This window comes from Callospermophilus lateralis, chromosome 7, assembly GCF_048772815.1.
Source record: "Callospermophilus lateralis isolate mCalLat2 chromosome 7, mCalLat2.hap1, whole genome shotgun sequence".
Lineage (NCBI taxonomy): Eukaryota > Metazoa > Chordata > Mammalia > Rodentia > Sciuridae > Callospermophilus > Callospermophilus lateralis.
Genome location: NC_135311.1, coordinates 134,949,993 through 134,965,424, shown reverse-complemented (window position 1 = coordinate 134,965,424; position 15,432 = coordinate 134,949,993). Strand labels below are relative to the sequence as shown.

Sequence of the window (15,432 nt, the reverse complement as noted above, 5' to 3'; positions counted from 1 at the left end):
CTGATTCATTCACTAGAGTTAGGTCATCAGCTACAGCATCATCCCCTCACAATAAGACGACACAGGGACATGCGTTGATGAACTTGTGTGCATCAGGGGGCTCATCACATCTCCGAACAACGTCAGAGGTGCATCTGCACTGAATTAAAAGTCTGTTCTTTAGATTGGGTCCTTCCCAGCGAGGGCAAGTGTCAGCGTCTTCCTGATGTCATCTGCACAGGATACCTTCAGATACCACATCTAAGTGACCACTCCGAACTTTCTGCCTCACTGCAGCTCCGGATTCAGGGGCCCCCAGACCCTCTCTCCCATCCAGTTCAATCCAGTTCACCTCCGCAGGGCCCCGCGCCTCGTCCTTCAGAACCTGTTTGCTCCCTCTCTGCAAACACCAGGTTCCACAGGGACAAGGCCACTGTCCTGTCGTTCTGGAGCCGCTGCACCTTGGACCGGTGCTAAGCGCAAGGCGGGCAGCCAGCGCACACGCCTTCGCGATGGACGGGCCAACGCCGCCCGCGGGGCCCGCCTCCCTGGAGTTTGGTCTTTCCCGGCGAGGCGACAGCGGGGCCCTGGACGGCGGGGACCCGGCCTGCGAGCTTCCCCGACGGCTACCGGGCGACCTCTCGGCGGCCCTTCCCTCCCACTCCCCTGCCTTCGGGAAGGCCGCGGAGTCTTCGGTAACTCGGAATCGCACGGAAGCCCGACACCCCAGTGCGCTCGGGGCCACGGTGCCGGCGAGGCGCGGCCGGCGGTGGAGTGGGGCCGGGGTGCGGCGCGCGGTCCGGGGCGCGGAGGCCGCGCCGCCGCGACGTCACTTCCGGCCGGGGCCAAGATGGCGGCGGCGAGGCGCGGGCGCTGGGGCGGGCGGAGTGGCGGCGGCGGCTCTCGGCGCTTTGAGGCGCAGGGCGCGGCGGGCGCGGGTAAGAGCCGGCGGGGGCGGGCGGCCTCGGGGCCGGCGCCGGGGTCCCGCGGGGAGCGCGGCGGCCGCCACACGCCAGGGGCGGGCGGCCGCGTCCCTTCCGAGGTCCCGGGCGCCGCGGGCCGGTGGGGGCCCGGGAGCGAGGCACGGTTCGCCGCGTCGGTGGCCCCGCTGGCGGGCGTCGGGCGGCGTCACGGGGTCCCTCCCTGCCGACTCAGGGGGTCCCCGCGGCGAAGTTTGGGGCTCGCTTTGTGGCGGATTGGCGGGCCCGGGGCGCGCGGCTGCAGGGCCGCCGGGGACCCCACGTGGGCTTCGCGGCTGTCCCGATTGTCAAGTCGCCGTCCTGCGCCTCTTTTGTGTTCCCGCTGAGTGTGCCCTGCGCGTTTGCGTGCTTCGTCTGTTCCGTGTCTTGCGTCTTTGTGTTTCCTGAGTAGTTTTCGTGTTAGAGATTGTCTCCCAGGATGTCTCCGTGGACCCACCGGTGTGTGTGTGTGTGTGAGTGAGTGACAGATGTGCACTTCTGAGTATGTTAACACATTTGTTACTAAGAGCAATGCATGCACCTTTTTCTGAAGGTGGCGAGCGAGACATGGAGCAAACCTAAGAGGTCAGGCCTCCAGGATCCCTCCCAATCCACGCGGGAAACACCCACGGGCTTGCAACCCTATGTCAGGCTGTGAGCAGTGGGGAAAATCCCCCAGTTAACCGGGAAGCCCCATTTCCCAAGCCTGCGCTGCTGGAATCCTGTCCCTGTGCAGAGCTGCAGTTCCTGCTGGTCCGAGCTGTGCATCTAAGGTTGTGTTGAGGGTTTTTCTGGTGTGTGTGTTTGATAAGCAGAACGCCTATTGCTGAATCCCAGTAACTTGTTCTTAGACCCCTTTAATGGGACACTGAAATGATTGCCTCTAGAACGGTATTGTCCCCCAAACATGACTAAAATATATAGAAGTTTTTGTTTACCCCAGTTTTATTGTTACAAATAAAAGCAAATTAATAGCAAATGGAACCTTTCCCTGTTTCTTTTATCTACAATAGCACAGATTTCGTTTCAGTTTGATTAGTTTTGTTCATGTATGAAAAAAAAAGTAGGTTCCTTTTTTTTTTTTTTTTTAAACATGATAGGAAATGCGTGTACAGCTATTAAGGAGGGAGAACTGAGACATAATCACGCCCTTTCCCTTTAGTAGGGTTCTGTTTTTGAGATGGCATGCAACTAACTGCCTCTTCATTCTCCAGCCTTTCTTTTCCTAGTGGATATCAGTTTAGCTTTGAGAAAACCTGTAAAGATCACCTTATTAAACCTCCCTCAGTTCAGGCTGTGGAAACAGAGATGGAAATTCATAGTGAGAACTAACACTCATCTGCATTTGCTGTTAATTCAGGACTCTTTACCTGACACATCTTTTCTGCTTTGATTGAACTAAACTAGTACATTTGAATTACTCAGGAAAATGTTAGGAATGTAATAATAATAATGCTTAGTAAGGGTTTGCTTTTGTCAATTTTGAAGGTATTTTCTTTCCTGGAAAAGTTGGTACATTTATTTGGGTTTGTCTTATTTTGTAGGTACTGCCTGAAATAATAAAGTTTAAATTTGTAAATACGGTATTAGTTTTGTAAGTACAAAGCATAAACAAAATATTCTCACAGCAGAACAGATGGAAAATAGAAAATCACAAAGAAGGGATAGAAATTGATTATAACCTTCTTCCTTTTCAGGTAGCCATTGTTAACATTTTGGCAAATTCTCACCTGCTAGTCTCTCTTGGTGTCCATATGTCTATCCTTAGTCATATATATTTATGTGTAGAACTTGGCTTGCATTTATGCAGGATTAGTATTGTGTATTAATTGTGACCTGTCTTCCCATACGATGCTATATGTATCAATGCCATTAACTATTCTTCACTTTGAGTCATAACTTATTAATTTCATAATGATCTGTAATGTTTCTAAAGCCTGAGATTTTCTTTTTATTATTAAAAATTTTTGAAAGCTTTTTCTATTATGAAGTTTTATAATCTTTTAAAAAATGTGCAAAGTGTAAATTCCGCTTCTAAGCCTCTAAGCATTTTTTTTTTTTTTTGCAGATACTGTTATGAGAAATAACAGTTTTTAGCTCCCTGTTTTCTCAGTTGGATTTTGCAGTTACATAAATATATCTACACACATACTCATTTGAGGATTATTTTGTGTTAGATGTTTATTTATTCATGGAACTGTTTCTTTAAGTCTCCTTTCAAGTCTAGATCTGATTTACAAGCCTTCCAGGTCTTGTGAGTTTCTAGGATGGAAAGCACCTTCTGTTGTTAACTAATTTCATCTCTTCTGAGTAGCTTTTCCTGATATTTTTTAATACCTGTGCTGCGCGGGGGGTGTGTGTGGGGGGGAGAATCAAAACCCTAAAACCAAACTGTGGAATTTCACTATAAAACTCCACAGTGGTGAGTACAAGAGGAGTAGATGGGCATTGAGGGAGGGAATTGTCAGACTTGAATGGGGAGGGGCAGCTATAGGGAGTTTCTGGATGGCTGAGAATGTTACCTGCCTGCCAATTGTGACACCTGCTCCCACTGCCATGTGTCCTGTGCTTCATGGTTTGCTACTGGTCAGGGTGGCATCACCCATTACAGTGTTTGGTTAGAGGCCTGGGGTAGTGTTTTGGCTCTTTCCTTTGAATTTAGAAGTTTCTAGATAGAGCCATAAAATTAATCTTTGTAGGGTGGCTGAAAGCTGTGGACTCCATTAGTCCTGAAAGCAATACTTAGGCTCCATTAAAGCAGACTCCCTCAGCCTCTGCACTGCTGACATTTGGCCTGGATGATTCTTTGTTGTGGGAACTCTTGTACATTGGAGAATGTTTAGCAGCTTCTCTACCCTTGAGATGCCATTGGTACCTCCCCCTGAGTTGTGACAAGCAGTAGTCTCCAGGCTTTGCCAAATGTCCCTGGGGGGCGGGGGCAGAATTGCATATAACTGCTGCATTAGAGAAAGATTCATGTCATCTGACTGGATGGTTGAATCAATGAAGCAGTTTATCAAATCCCACAGAACTTTTAGACAGTATGGTTTATATCTGGAAGCTGGGGAAAGGTCCTCCTCTTCTGTCCATGTTCCTTCCAGCTGTGTCTTTTGTGACTTTATAGAGTGATCACTTCAGTAGTTTTCCTTTGGCAGTCTTATGGCAAGAGATAAAGCAATGTGAAGTGTCCTGGAGATTATGAAGGATTTTTCATGACATGATACCAGTATTCTCAGTATGCAGATTAATTTTTATTATGAAATTTAAATAAATTTGCATGGAGTTGATACATGTTGAATAATTTAAGCCTGTGGTCCACTATTATTATGCTGGACATCCCAGAATAACTGTCTTTTCTTCCTAGAAAATGGGACTTGGTGAAGTAGCCCCTTAAAGATTGATGGTACAGGGCTGGGGATGTGGCTCAAGCTGTAGTGCGCTCGCCTGACATACGTGTGACCCAGGTTCTATCCTCAGCACCACATACAAACAAAGATGTTGTGTCCGCCGAAAACTAAAAAATAAATATTAAAAAAAATTCTCTCTCTCTCTCTTAAAAAAAAAAAAAAAAAAAAAAAAGATTGATGGTACAGGCCAAACTAGTTTTTCTAAAATTTCCTTTTCTTTCTTTAACAACCAGTTTGGGGTTATGCACAGAAATGATGAATTTGTCCTGAGGAAAGATTTACTTCTGAAGTGCTTATCTAACTTTAACTCCGCACATTATAACTTAAAAGAGAGTTAATGATCTTCATGGAAAACATGTGACATCAATGCACCTTATTCAGGGGGAAAAATAGAAGTCACCAAATCTTTGCTTGTGATCTTTCTAAGTATAGAAAATATAGATTGAATTTTGTTATTGGAGTAAGTAAAAAGTATACAAAAGCAGATCTGCTGTAGGAACCACATTTTATAATGGGGTGGTGTTTTGAATAACAGAAGAGCTGCATAATTTTGCTGGTGTGAATGCATGTATCATTTAATATTTTTTCTTAAAAAGAGTGTCCTTTATTCTCCTCCCCACCTCCTTGAAGCATGAATTAGAGTTACTGTGTATAGTAGTAAATCTAATTCATTTGGCATGAAATATGCTTATAATATTCTTCTCAGTACCATATAGTATTTATTCTTGGAGTCCTGGCTCATGTCATACCTCTGCTATGTTTTCATTTATTAGTCTTTAGGAACATGCCAGAAAGGAGGTTTCACTGAACACTTATATATTTTCCAGCCATTTTGGTGAAAAGAATATTCTGTAGCTCTTGCAGTAAATCACATGTTAGGTTGCTTTGAAAGAGCAGAATTATTTCTTGGCACAGCTTGTCTGAAACATGTAAAGCCAAGTGCAGCTGTTAGGTTGATTATAGTGGGCAGCCAATCTGGAAATCGGGGAAACCCACTTGGTTTTACAAGCACTTGTATATTTTCTAAGACTATAAACTTTGGAGAGAAAATTCTGTGTACTTTCAAATATAAATGATGCCATCAAAATTTGAAAAGAATTGTGAGATGGATAAGTCCTGTTATGTACATCAGTCTGAATGCTGTACCTTTCTCAAATCTTACTAAGAAAATATAAATTAAGCTTATTTTGGAGTATGATTGTAAAAGTGACATTCAAGGTGCTTCTTACTCTGAGACTTATTTTAGAGATCTTGCCATAATTTAGAAAATTCCAGTTTTAAGGTGTACCTGCAAGTAAGAATTTTGAAAAGGGGTGCTCTTGGATTAATTTACATTCTTAATTGTTAAGCTCTGATACCTTTTGTTAGAAGACATTGAGCAGGAGATTGATGCCATCTGAGGGCAACCTGTAGTGATTTAACCGGTGTAACCTCAGTGTAAAGATGACAGTCTCACAGATGAAGCACAGCTGAGTGGGGGGTCACTTGTCTCCTCTTGCCTCTTCCTATCTATAAACTGAGTATAACCATTGCTTCTCTTTCACTGGGATGTTTTGATATGATAGGTAAAGAGCATGCAAGCAGCATGAGGGAATTCCAAGTTTTGAAAAACATTAGTAACATTCTTCTTGGAGATGCCATGGCACAATTATTGTTGAGAGCAACCTTTGCAAGTTATCTCTCAAGTTCTTAGGATTTTTGGTCCAACTAGTATGTTCCCTTCTGGACTTAGAGAGAGGGTGGTACTATTTTTCTAGTCCTTTCCATGCCTTCCACAAAGCCAGAGGTTCGCATCTTCTACTCTTCTCTCAGGATATTTATCCCGTGGGCAATTTCTTTTTCTGAGCCACCCCTTTGAGACTGAAGACTTGTGAATCTCTGTCTGAAACCCTGACTGGACTATGTGGGGACAGTCTTTCTTTCCATCAATGGATGTAGCTTTCCATGGAACGTCTGGCCTCCCAGATCCCCCTGCAAGAGCTCCCCACTGTCCACTTTAGTCCTATCCCTACTCTGACTGCTCTCTATAAAACGTCTTCAAGATCACTCTTCCCAGTGGTCACCCCGTATTTCTGGACTCATCCTCACACCTCTTTGCCTTGTTGAGTTAGCTGGCGCATTCTGCCAGTTCCTCTGCCAGTTCTTCTGCCAGTTCCTCCACCGCATGGACCAGCTCTTATCTTCTCGCAGCTGTTGCCTGTGTTTCAAACCCTATTTGTGTATTAGTTTGGAATCTTAATGGACTGTCTTCCTGGCTGCTTACTTGTCACCTACTTTATCACTTTTTAAACTTAATCTTCTTAAAAAATTAGACTCTGTTTGTCTGTGGCACTCCCCCAGTCAAGAACCCTGCCTCCCATCCCCGTGGCCACATCTGCTTTCTTGATTGGCGGTCTGGAACCCTGGCTCTGCTTTTCAGTAATTCCTGTTCTGCCTTTTGCTATAGACCTTCAGGGCTTTGGGAGTGGGATAATAAATCCTCACACAGTGTCTGGGGAGGCCCTGCAAGGTCAAGTTCAGGTTTAACCTGGAGTTCAAAGCCCCTTGCAACTGTCCCCATCTATTTTATTAGATCCATACTGAAGGCACATTGTCTTGCCGGCCATAGCAGACAAACATCAGAACAATCTGTCATGGTTTTATCGTGAATGGTTAGGGATTTATTTTTACCTTGAAATAAGAACTATGAATAACTTGTTTTAAGGAAATATGTTTTCCCTTAAAATAATAACTCATTTATGTTCAAGGGCTTCTTAAAATGATGCACACCTTGCTCTGCAAACAGTAGGCATAACTGACTTTTGAAAGCTTTTGAGAATGGAAGTAGTTAACAGATTTAGCTCAGATTATTTATACAAGAGTTTCTCCCTACTGATTAAGTGTGCCTGGCACCTCTGCAAGAGGGTGAAGTATTGGCCCTGCCTGTCGTGGGCTTCCAGTTTGCTTTGGGTTGTTCACCTGGGACCTCAGGAAGCCTCCCTGTCACTGACATGTGGGTTACATGGAAAGGGAATTTTCCCGCGTTCCCTGTTGTGTTGGAGGAATTCCAAGATCTCCAGCAGCCACTGTAAGATGACCAGATTAATGCTGTGAGAGGTTAGCTGAGAAACAAGTACTTGGGTGACAGGACCAGCATGGCCACAGCTGTGTTCTGCTGAATTTTCAGGAAAATCTCAAGTATATTGCAGAGGTCCTGAAAATCTCTCAGTTTGCAAAGTTGAATCACAGAAGCAGTAGTGGCCTTGGCAACTCTGATGAAAAAACAGTAACTCAGAGCAGATGAGTGTTCATTTGGGGGTAGGAATTGTGGGGTGAGCTAACACTTGTTTGGATGTAGACATTTGAGTGTTAGTAAAGAATTGACTTAATTTTCCTTTTATAAAAAACTTAGAAGTTTTCACAAATGTAACTTTAGGGAAAATGTCAGAAAAGTATCTTTTATTGAAACTTTGTTTTAGTACTGATGCAGAAGACACAGTCACAGGTTACATTGTACTTCTGCTGGGAGCCAGGGCTATAGAAACCAGCGGCCCCTTTTTACAGCAGGCCCCGAAGGGAAAGTGCTGGTATTCTGCCCACCCCCATGGCTTCGGCTTCTTGTTGATTTCAGCATCTATATCTCTTGGCAGTTAGTCTTGAAAATAAGGAAAGGGAATTAACTTTTAATTCAAGGGTGTTTTGATGGGGTGGATTTACCTCATCCGGGAAAATGGACAGTAATTCTTTTGTTCTTCATGCCATGGCTCCCCATGTCCTACTGTTAGGGAGAGGTAAGATAATATATTAATTTCTTTAGAGAAGGTGTGTGTGTGTGTGTGTGTGTGTGTGTGTGTGTGTGTGTGTGTGTATTTATATAAAATTTGCAGGGGGAGGGGGTACTGGGGATTGACCTCAGGGGCACTCAGCCACTGAGCCACATCCCCAGCTCTAGTTTGTATTTAGAGACAGGGTCTCACTGAGTTCTTAGCGCCTCACTTTTGCTGAGGCTGGCTTTGAACTCTGATCCTCTTGCCTCAGCCTCCTGAGCTGCTGGGATTACAGGCATACGCCACTGCACCAGCTGAAGCTGGGTATTTTTAATTAGGGGGTTAGAGAGAATTACTGTAGAAATCCTAAACAAAGCCTAAAATTTATGAAGTATTGAATTCTTTGTTCAGTGCAATATGACATAGGTGTACAAATTTAATCAGAAGGATGAGGACATATTTAATAGCTGTTTATAATATCAATCAGATAAATGATAAACAATTAGCAATTGAGTACATTTTGTTGTAAGCTTAGCTCTTTTATTAATGATGCTGGGAACAGTATTCTATCTTATTTATTTATTTTTTTGTGGTGTTGGGGATTGAATCTGGGGCCTCAAGCATGCTAGACAAGTGCTTTATTACCAAGCTGATTCCTATATCAGGAGCGGTAATTTAAAACAAATTTCCCTCTAATTCCCCCACCCCACCCCACCCCCAGGAAAGGAGGAGATTTCTGGTGGGGAAAATGCAGATTCATGGTGCTTTCCTAGCATATCAGCTTGTCTCTTATTTTACATCGTAATATGGTGTGATTGAATTGCTCAAGACCCGTTGGAGCCAGAGGGCTGTTGATCTCTGAGCTCTGTAACTTACATATTTTAAATTGAGCTTTAATCATCCCCCCCCCCCCCCGCCGTACTATAGCTGAAAAGCCCCTGAGAACAGTGGACCCTCCATTTTTCCAGTTTGCTGCATGTTTGAAAAAAATTCTCCCAGCTGGAGCGAACCCTCTAAGCCTCACTTTCTTAATTTAGTTTTGCCACTTTCTACTCTGTGCTTTCAGGGAATCAGGTTCTGGGGCAGTTGGCTTGGTGTTCTGGGTCTCATTGAGGAAATGATGTTGAAATGGGAGAAATTAGTTGTTTGTGAACATCCCATTCCTGTGTCTCTTCATTTTTATTTTTACTTATTAATTTTTTTTTTTTTCAGTACTGGGGATTGAACTGAGGGGCACTGTACTAGGGAGTGACTTCCCCAGTCCTTTAAAAAATTTAAAATTTTCAGATAGTGTCTTGCTGAATTGCCCAGGCTGGCTTCTGACGTGGCCATCCTCTTGCTTCAGCCTTCCGAGTTGCTGGGATTGCAGGCATGTTCTTCACAGGCTTCTGTAGGAAGAGCAACTCCTCGTGCTGATCTCTGTGTTACCACTGTCTTTGGCCTTGGTGGAATCATTCTGGGGGATGAGAGACAGCAGCATTTCAAGCAGGGTCCACACCCTCTGATTCAGCGTTTGCCTAGTCTTTGCTGTCATCTCAGTCTTTCTGTTTCTCTTGCACTGCACAGTGCTCTCCTTAAAAGGATAAACATTTCAGGTTTGATCTCTCACGCTAACTTGATAACAAAGGCTACGTTTTCAAAGGAAAATGAGGCTTTATATTTTTGTGTCCGACTACATGATTACCCCTATGGAATTATATTAATTTGGGAAAGGAAAATGAATGACTTCATTTAGCAAACTCTGGGCAGACTGAATATTTGTGATTTTGCTTAGTTTAAGAAGTGGGCACCACAGGTTTTCAAAATCATTTCCAGAGTTTATAGGTTGTAATCTGGTGATTCCACTTTTTTTTTTTTAAATACTTATTTTATAGTTGTAGTTGGACACAATACTTTTATTTCACTCATTTATTTTTTATGTGGTGCTGAACCCAGGGTCTCATGCGTGCGAGACGAGCGCTCTGCTGCTAAGTCACAACCCCAGCCCCTCCACCCTTTTGGTAAGAATTATGGATGATGGTTTTCTGTGACAATACATTAATAGTGTTTGTAAATTGATCAAATCATTTTGAGAAATTAACATGGTCCAGTCATTTTAAGTTTTCTAGACGTTTCTGGATTGCAAGAATCTTTTGGTCAGGATAAGGTCAAGTCGGTGTTAGACACTAAATTCACTCTGCTGGACCCTTCATAGTGTCAGTATTTGCTGCAATTATTTTTATTTGCCATAAGAACTTACTTTATGTAGTGATTAATTTTAGAATATTTTTCTTACATTTACCCTAAAATTTCTGAGACTTCTTTCACAAAATGTCATTTTAAAACCGTTTTCTTTGGGGCTGGGGATGTGGCTCAAGCAGTAGCGCGCTTGCCTGGCATGCGTGCGGCCCGGGTTCGATCCTCAGCACCACATACAAACAAAGATGTTGTGTCCGCCAAAAACTAAAAAATAAATATTAAAAAAAAATTCTCTCTCTCTCTCACTCTCTCTTTAAAAAAAAAAATAAATAAAATAAAACCGTTTTCTTGTATCTAGTCCATGTTTTTATTGCATTTTTGGTCTTTTAGACTCAAAACAATTGTACAACTTCTCCTACTTGTTTCTGTTTTACTTGTTTGTTTGTCCATAACCTTTATAAGTCTTAAAAGTTAAATATGGTCTTCGATTCTCGATGTTGCAATGTGGAATTTTTTGTGCCTAAAAATAATTATACAAAATTAGTATCAGTGACTTCTAAGTGGCATTGCAAAGTTAATTACAGTATTTTCCAAACAGCCACAAAAGATCTAAACCTATCCTAAAGAATAATTGTAAAATCATCGATTTAGAGATGACTGTGTGTATCAAATAAAATGTTATTGAGTATTTTTTCAATTCTCTCTTTCCTCCAGACTTAGAATCTGCTTTTTTGTTTGTTTGGGTTTTTTTGCCTTTCATATAACTTTGTAGATTTTACAAGTCTGCAAAGGTACACAGACACAGTTTAGCTGGTGTTGTGTGATTCATAGTGCCAGCTGGTTTCTGCTTTATTCAGAGGTTTGGTGAGGGAGATAGGACTTGAGTTGCAGGGTTGTTCAGACCTAGGGATGTGAGAGTCCCACCTTTCTCTAGACTTTCTGGTCTCTGGACCTCCATATTAGATAGCCCAGCTAAACAGTTGTTCATATTGCCTTGACACTTTCGCAGCCAGTGTTTAAATAAAGTCCGAAATTATTTTATTGTTGCTGTGTTAATACTGATAATTTATAATCAAATCATCTTTATGATAGTAATAGATTAAATATTGGAAAGGATGATTCTAGAATTTGAAAGCAATTTCTCAAAAAGTTCGGTATATACTCAGCATTAAAACTTTAGATATGTAAAAAAGAGATCAAACTTACCTTTTTTTTTAGAGTGTATGCTGTTTGGGGCTAGGGTTGGAGCTCAGTGGTAGAGTGCTTGCCTTGCATGTATAAGGCCCTGGGTTCAATTCTCAGTACCACATAAAAATAAATAAATAAACATAAAGATATTGTGTCTATCCACAATTAAAAAATAATTTTAAAAAGTGTATGCTGTTAGTATACTGTAGTTGGTGATAAAAATTCAAAAGCTCTAAATGTGCATAATGTACTTTTTCTGCTCTTTCAGGACTGATTAATATTAACAAGGGGGACCAGGAGGACTACATAAGACATATTCAGAAATGATCTAGAAGTATTCAAGAATGTGTGATCAGGCGTGGAAATCCATGTCAGAAACTATGTCATAAGCCATGGTCAGAAAAGTTCTGGAGTTTTTAAGATTTTTAGTATCTACCATTAGAAGACCTGAGACACTTAATTTCTTTTTTTTCCTTTTGATTGTGCTGGGCATGGAACCTCGGGCCTGGCACATGACAGGCAGATGCTTTACCATTGATCTGCATTTCTGGCCCAGCATTTAATTCTTTAGCATTGAAGAAAGCATTTCATAGGATGTTAAGGTTTCAGTGACAGGTACGGAACAATTCCTCCTTGCCTCTGTACTGACAGGATCCATCATGAAATTTCTCACCTTGGCTGAAATGTTGACCTTGAGATACCATTTGATACTGAAGTGGGTGGGTGAAAACAGTGCTGTGGAATCAGTACTGAACGTGAGAACCGTGTTGGATTGCCAGGCGCTGTCACAGGGACTTTGAGACTGCTGGAGGAATCTTAAGGAAATCTCTCTAAAATAGCATTTGGAGTCACGGTTGCTTTAACGTGCGTCCTGGTGCGCCACACTGTAGCCAGTTGCCCAGGACCGCAGTTCAGAGGCTCTGTCTGGGAGTGTACTGGGGGTTCGCGTAGATGTTTGGGATGTGGAAAAGACTGGAGGCATGGTGGGCACGGATTGCGGAGGACAGTGCTGGAGGCCCATGGTGAAAGGCTCAGTCTCACCCAAGTCGTCCATTCTCATGCACAGTGGTCTTCTGTGGAGATGCTCTGCCTGAAGTCTCCATTTCCTTTTATTTACTTACTTAATTTTTTATTTATTATTTTTTGAGATGGTTTCCAGGCTGGTGAATAAACTTCTGGGCTCAAGTTCCTCCTGCCTCAGCCTCCCCGATAACTGGGGCTACAGGTGTGTGCCACTGTGCCTGGCTTCATTTTTTTTTTTTAACATCCCTTATTTTTAATATAGTTTAATTCAGAATTTGATTTGAAAGTGCCACTTGAGACGTCAGTATCAGATTTGCAATATTTTTGGCATTGGAAAATACTTTAGATGACCATGTTGTGAGTCACAAGGGAAAGAGAAAAAAAACAAGGGTATTACTGGGCACCGTAGCACGTGCCTGGAATCTCAGCTGCTCCAGAAGCTGAGGCAGGATTGTAAGTTTGAGGTCAGTCTCCACAATTTAGTGACACTGTGTCTCAAAATAAAAATTAGAAAGGACTATGGATAAAGCTCAGTGGCAATGATATACTTTTTTTTTTTTTTTTTTTTAAAGACAGTCTCACTAAGTTGCTGAGGTTGGTTTTGAACTTGTGATCCTCTTGGCTTAACCTCCTCAGTTCCAGTTGCTGGGATTATAGGATTGTGATGCCATGCCTGGTCATAGAAGATGATTACACGTGTAATAATCTGAATTATGCTCTAGTTTTTTTAAGTTAGAAAAAAGTTACCATTCATTGAGATAATAAATCAAAGAGTAAAGTGTTTGAAGTGCTGTACTAGTTATCTGAAATCAGATGTCAGGATATCTTGGTTGGAATAGTATGTGAGAGCTAGTGACTACAAAGGGTGAGGTGAGGAAAGGAGAGAAGGATTAAATAAGGGGAAATCAAGTGAAAAACAGGTGGAAAGAAGGTAGTGCCCCAGAAAACAGCAGCTCATCCTCCTGTGCTCTTGGGACAAAAATTGGGTGTAATCCCTGACTTCCTCTCCTTTCATGCCTCACTGTAGCAAAATTGGGGTCTCTGTTTTAAAAACATCTAGGATCCAGTTGCTTCTCCTGTCTCTTCTACCACTGGGGCCTAGCCAGCATCCACTCTTGCTTGAACTGGGCAGTGGCCTCTGATATCACCTCCTATGTTGACCCCATCCTTGTGCATGAGCCACACTGCTTCCTTGTCCCTTAGCCCCTGGTCTCTCCCCAGGAACCCTCTCATGAGCACCCTTTTCCCCTAATGCTCCTTGCCCTGGCTTTGCAGCTCACAGCCCTTTTTTAAAAATTTTTTTTCCTATATATTTTTAGTTGTGGATGGTCATAATACCTTTATTTATTTATTTATATGTGGAGCTGAAGATCAAACCCAGTGCATCCTACATGGTAGGCAAGCGGTCTACCACTGAGCTACAGCCCCAGCCCCATCACAGCCCTTCTTCCCGGCTGTTAGAGATGACTCCTCTGTCCCTCAGACTGGATGGTTGGACTTGCAGGTGTGCAGACAGAGGCAGATTTTATCCCCTGTCTCCTTCTCCCTTGCTCTTCATTTTTCTCTAAAGTACTTTCCTATCTGATGCTCTTCTTTAGTTTGTGTTTGTTTACTGCAGATCTCCTCCCCTAGAAGGCAGGGATCTTCCTTCTGTTCCTTGCTCAAGAACAGTGCTGGACATGTATAGGTACTCGGGGGAGGCAGGAGTAACAGGTGGGTGAGGAAAAACTTCTATTTTGGGGGATGAAGTATTGCCCAATTCTAGGATGGAAGGTAAAGCCAATTAAAATCTTTAAAGTAAATTGTCACTTTGTCCTTTGACAGTATTCAGTGTCCAGGTTGGCAAGTCTGTAGAGACAGAAAGTAGATTAGTAATTGCCTTGCACTGGGATTCGGGGGTCACTGCCATTGGGCACAAGGTTTCTGTTCATACTGATGAAAATGATCTAAAATGGATTGTGGTATTGGTTGCACAGTTGTGAATATAAACCTTCTGGAGTTGTGCATTGAGAGTAATGGAGTTGTATGCTATGTGGCTATCTCAGTGAAGATGCCAAAATACAAAACCTGAACAACAATGAAATAGGGCTGAGGAGCAGGAGCCAGAATTGTGGCCCTCCCAGCTTGCCCCTGCCTGCTTGCACCTGTCTTGTTGGTGAGGCGCTAGCACTCTGGTGAAGATCCTATCCCAGTCTGTCCTTCGAAGGTAGCACAGACCTGCTGGGCCTGGGAGCTTCTTGTGTCCTGTTCATGAAGATGGTACTGATGGTGCTGTGAGAAGGAACCACGGTCAAGGGAGGTGGTATAGCTCGGTGGCTCCTGTTGTACATCTCAGGAAAGTATCTGCCTTTGACTGCACATTTTTTTGCTTCAAAGACAACTTCCTTTGGCTAAAGTTAATAAACCCACCCGTAAAAAGCTTAGTGAGAGAACAGGTGCAACTCCTAGAACCTTTTCACCTGGGGCATAAGGTATTGCACAGTACCTCCTTGAGGAACTCACGGTAGTTGGGGCCATTTGTGGTCTTGGGGGGTCAGGTGAGCATATCTTAAGCATTATGAGCCTTATCACATTTTTACATTCAAGTATACATTTTAACGTGATAATAACAATCTCAGGTCTCATACAATAGGATTGATTATGTTCAACATACGATGCATACCAAGGACATGCTTAGTGTGTGTGAGAAAGATGTTTACTATTAAACTTCAAAGGAATGGGCTTCATGAGTTACCTGCAGGGATCTCATGTTTTACTCATTGAGATTATATTGGTTTGGCTAGCACTGCCCTCTAACAAGATGCAGCGCTTGGGAACACATTCCCTATGCCAATTACAAATTATAGTCCATATTACCAGGCCCTGATTTAAATATGGTGCCTTTGCTTGTGAAAGGTGATCAGGTGAGTGTGGTTCAATAGCTCAAGAGAGGAAGGAAAAAAAAATCAGCCA

General features: G+C 42.9%; 1 protein-coding gene across 5 annotated transcripts in view; it reads left to right on the top strand.

Moving 5' to 3' along the window:
- The first annotated feature begins 838 nt into the window (after positions 1-838).
- Positions 839-15,432, top strand: part of Prdm2 (PR/SET domain 2) — a 114,526-nt gene continuing 99,932 nt past the window's right edge. For 4 of the 5 annotated variants that reach the window (XM_077109976.1, XM_076861251.2, XM_076861250.2 and 1 more), the window contains exon 1: positions 868-917. The gene's annotated coding sequence lies outside the window, so the exon portion shown is untranslated. Of the gene's footprint in view, positions 918-15,432 lie in introns of all 5 variants that reach the window. The other variant, XM_076861254.2, reaches the window with a different exon arrangement.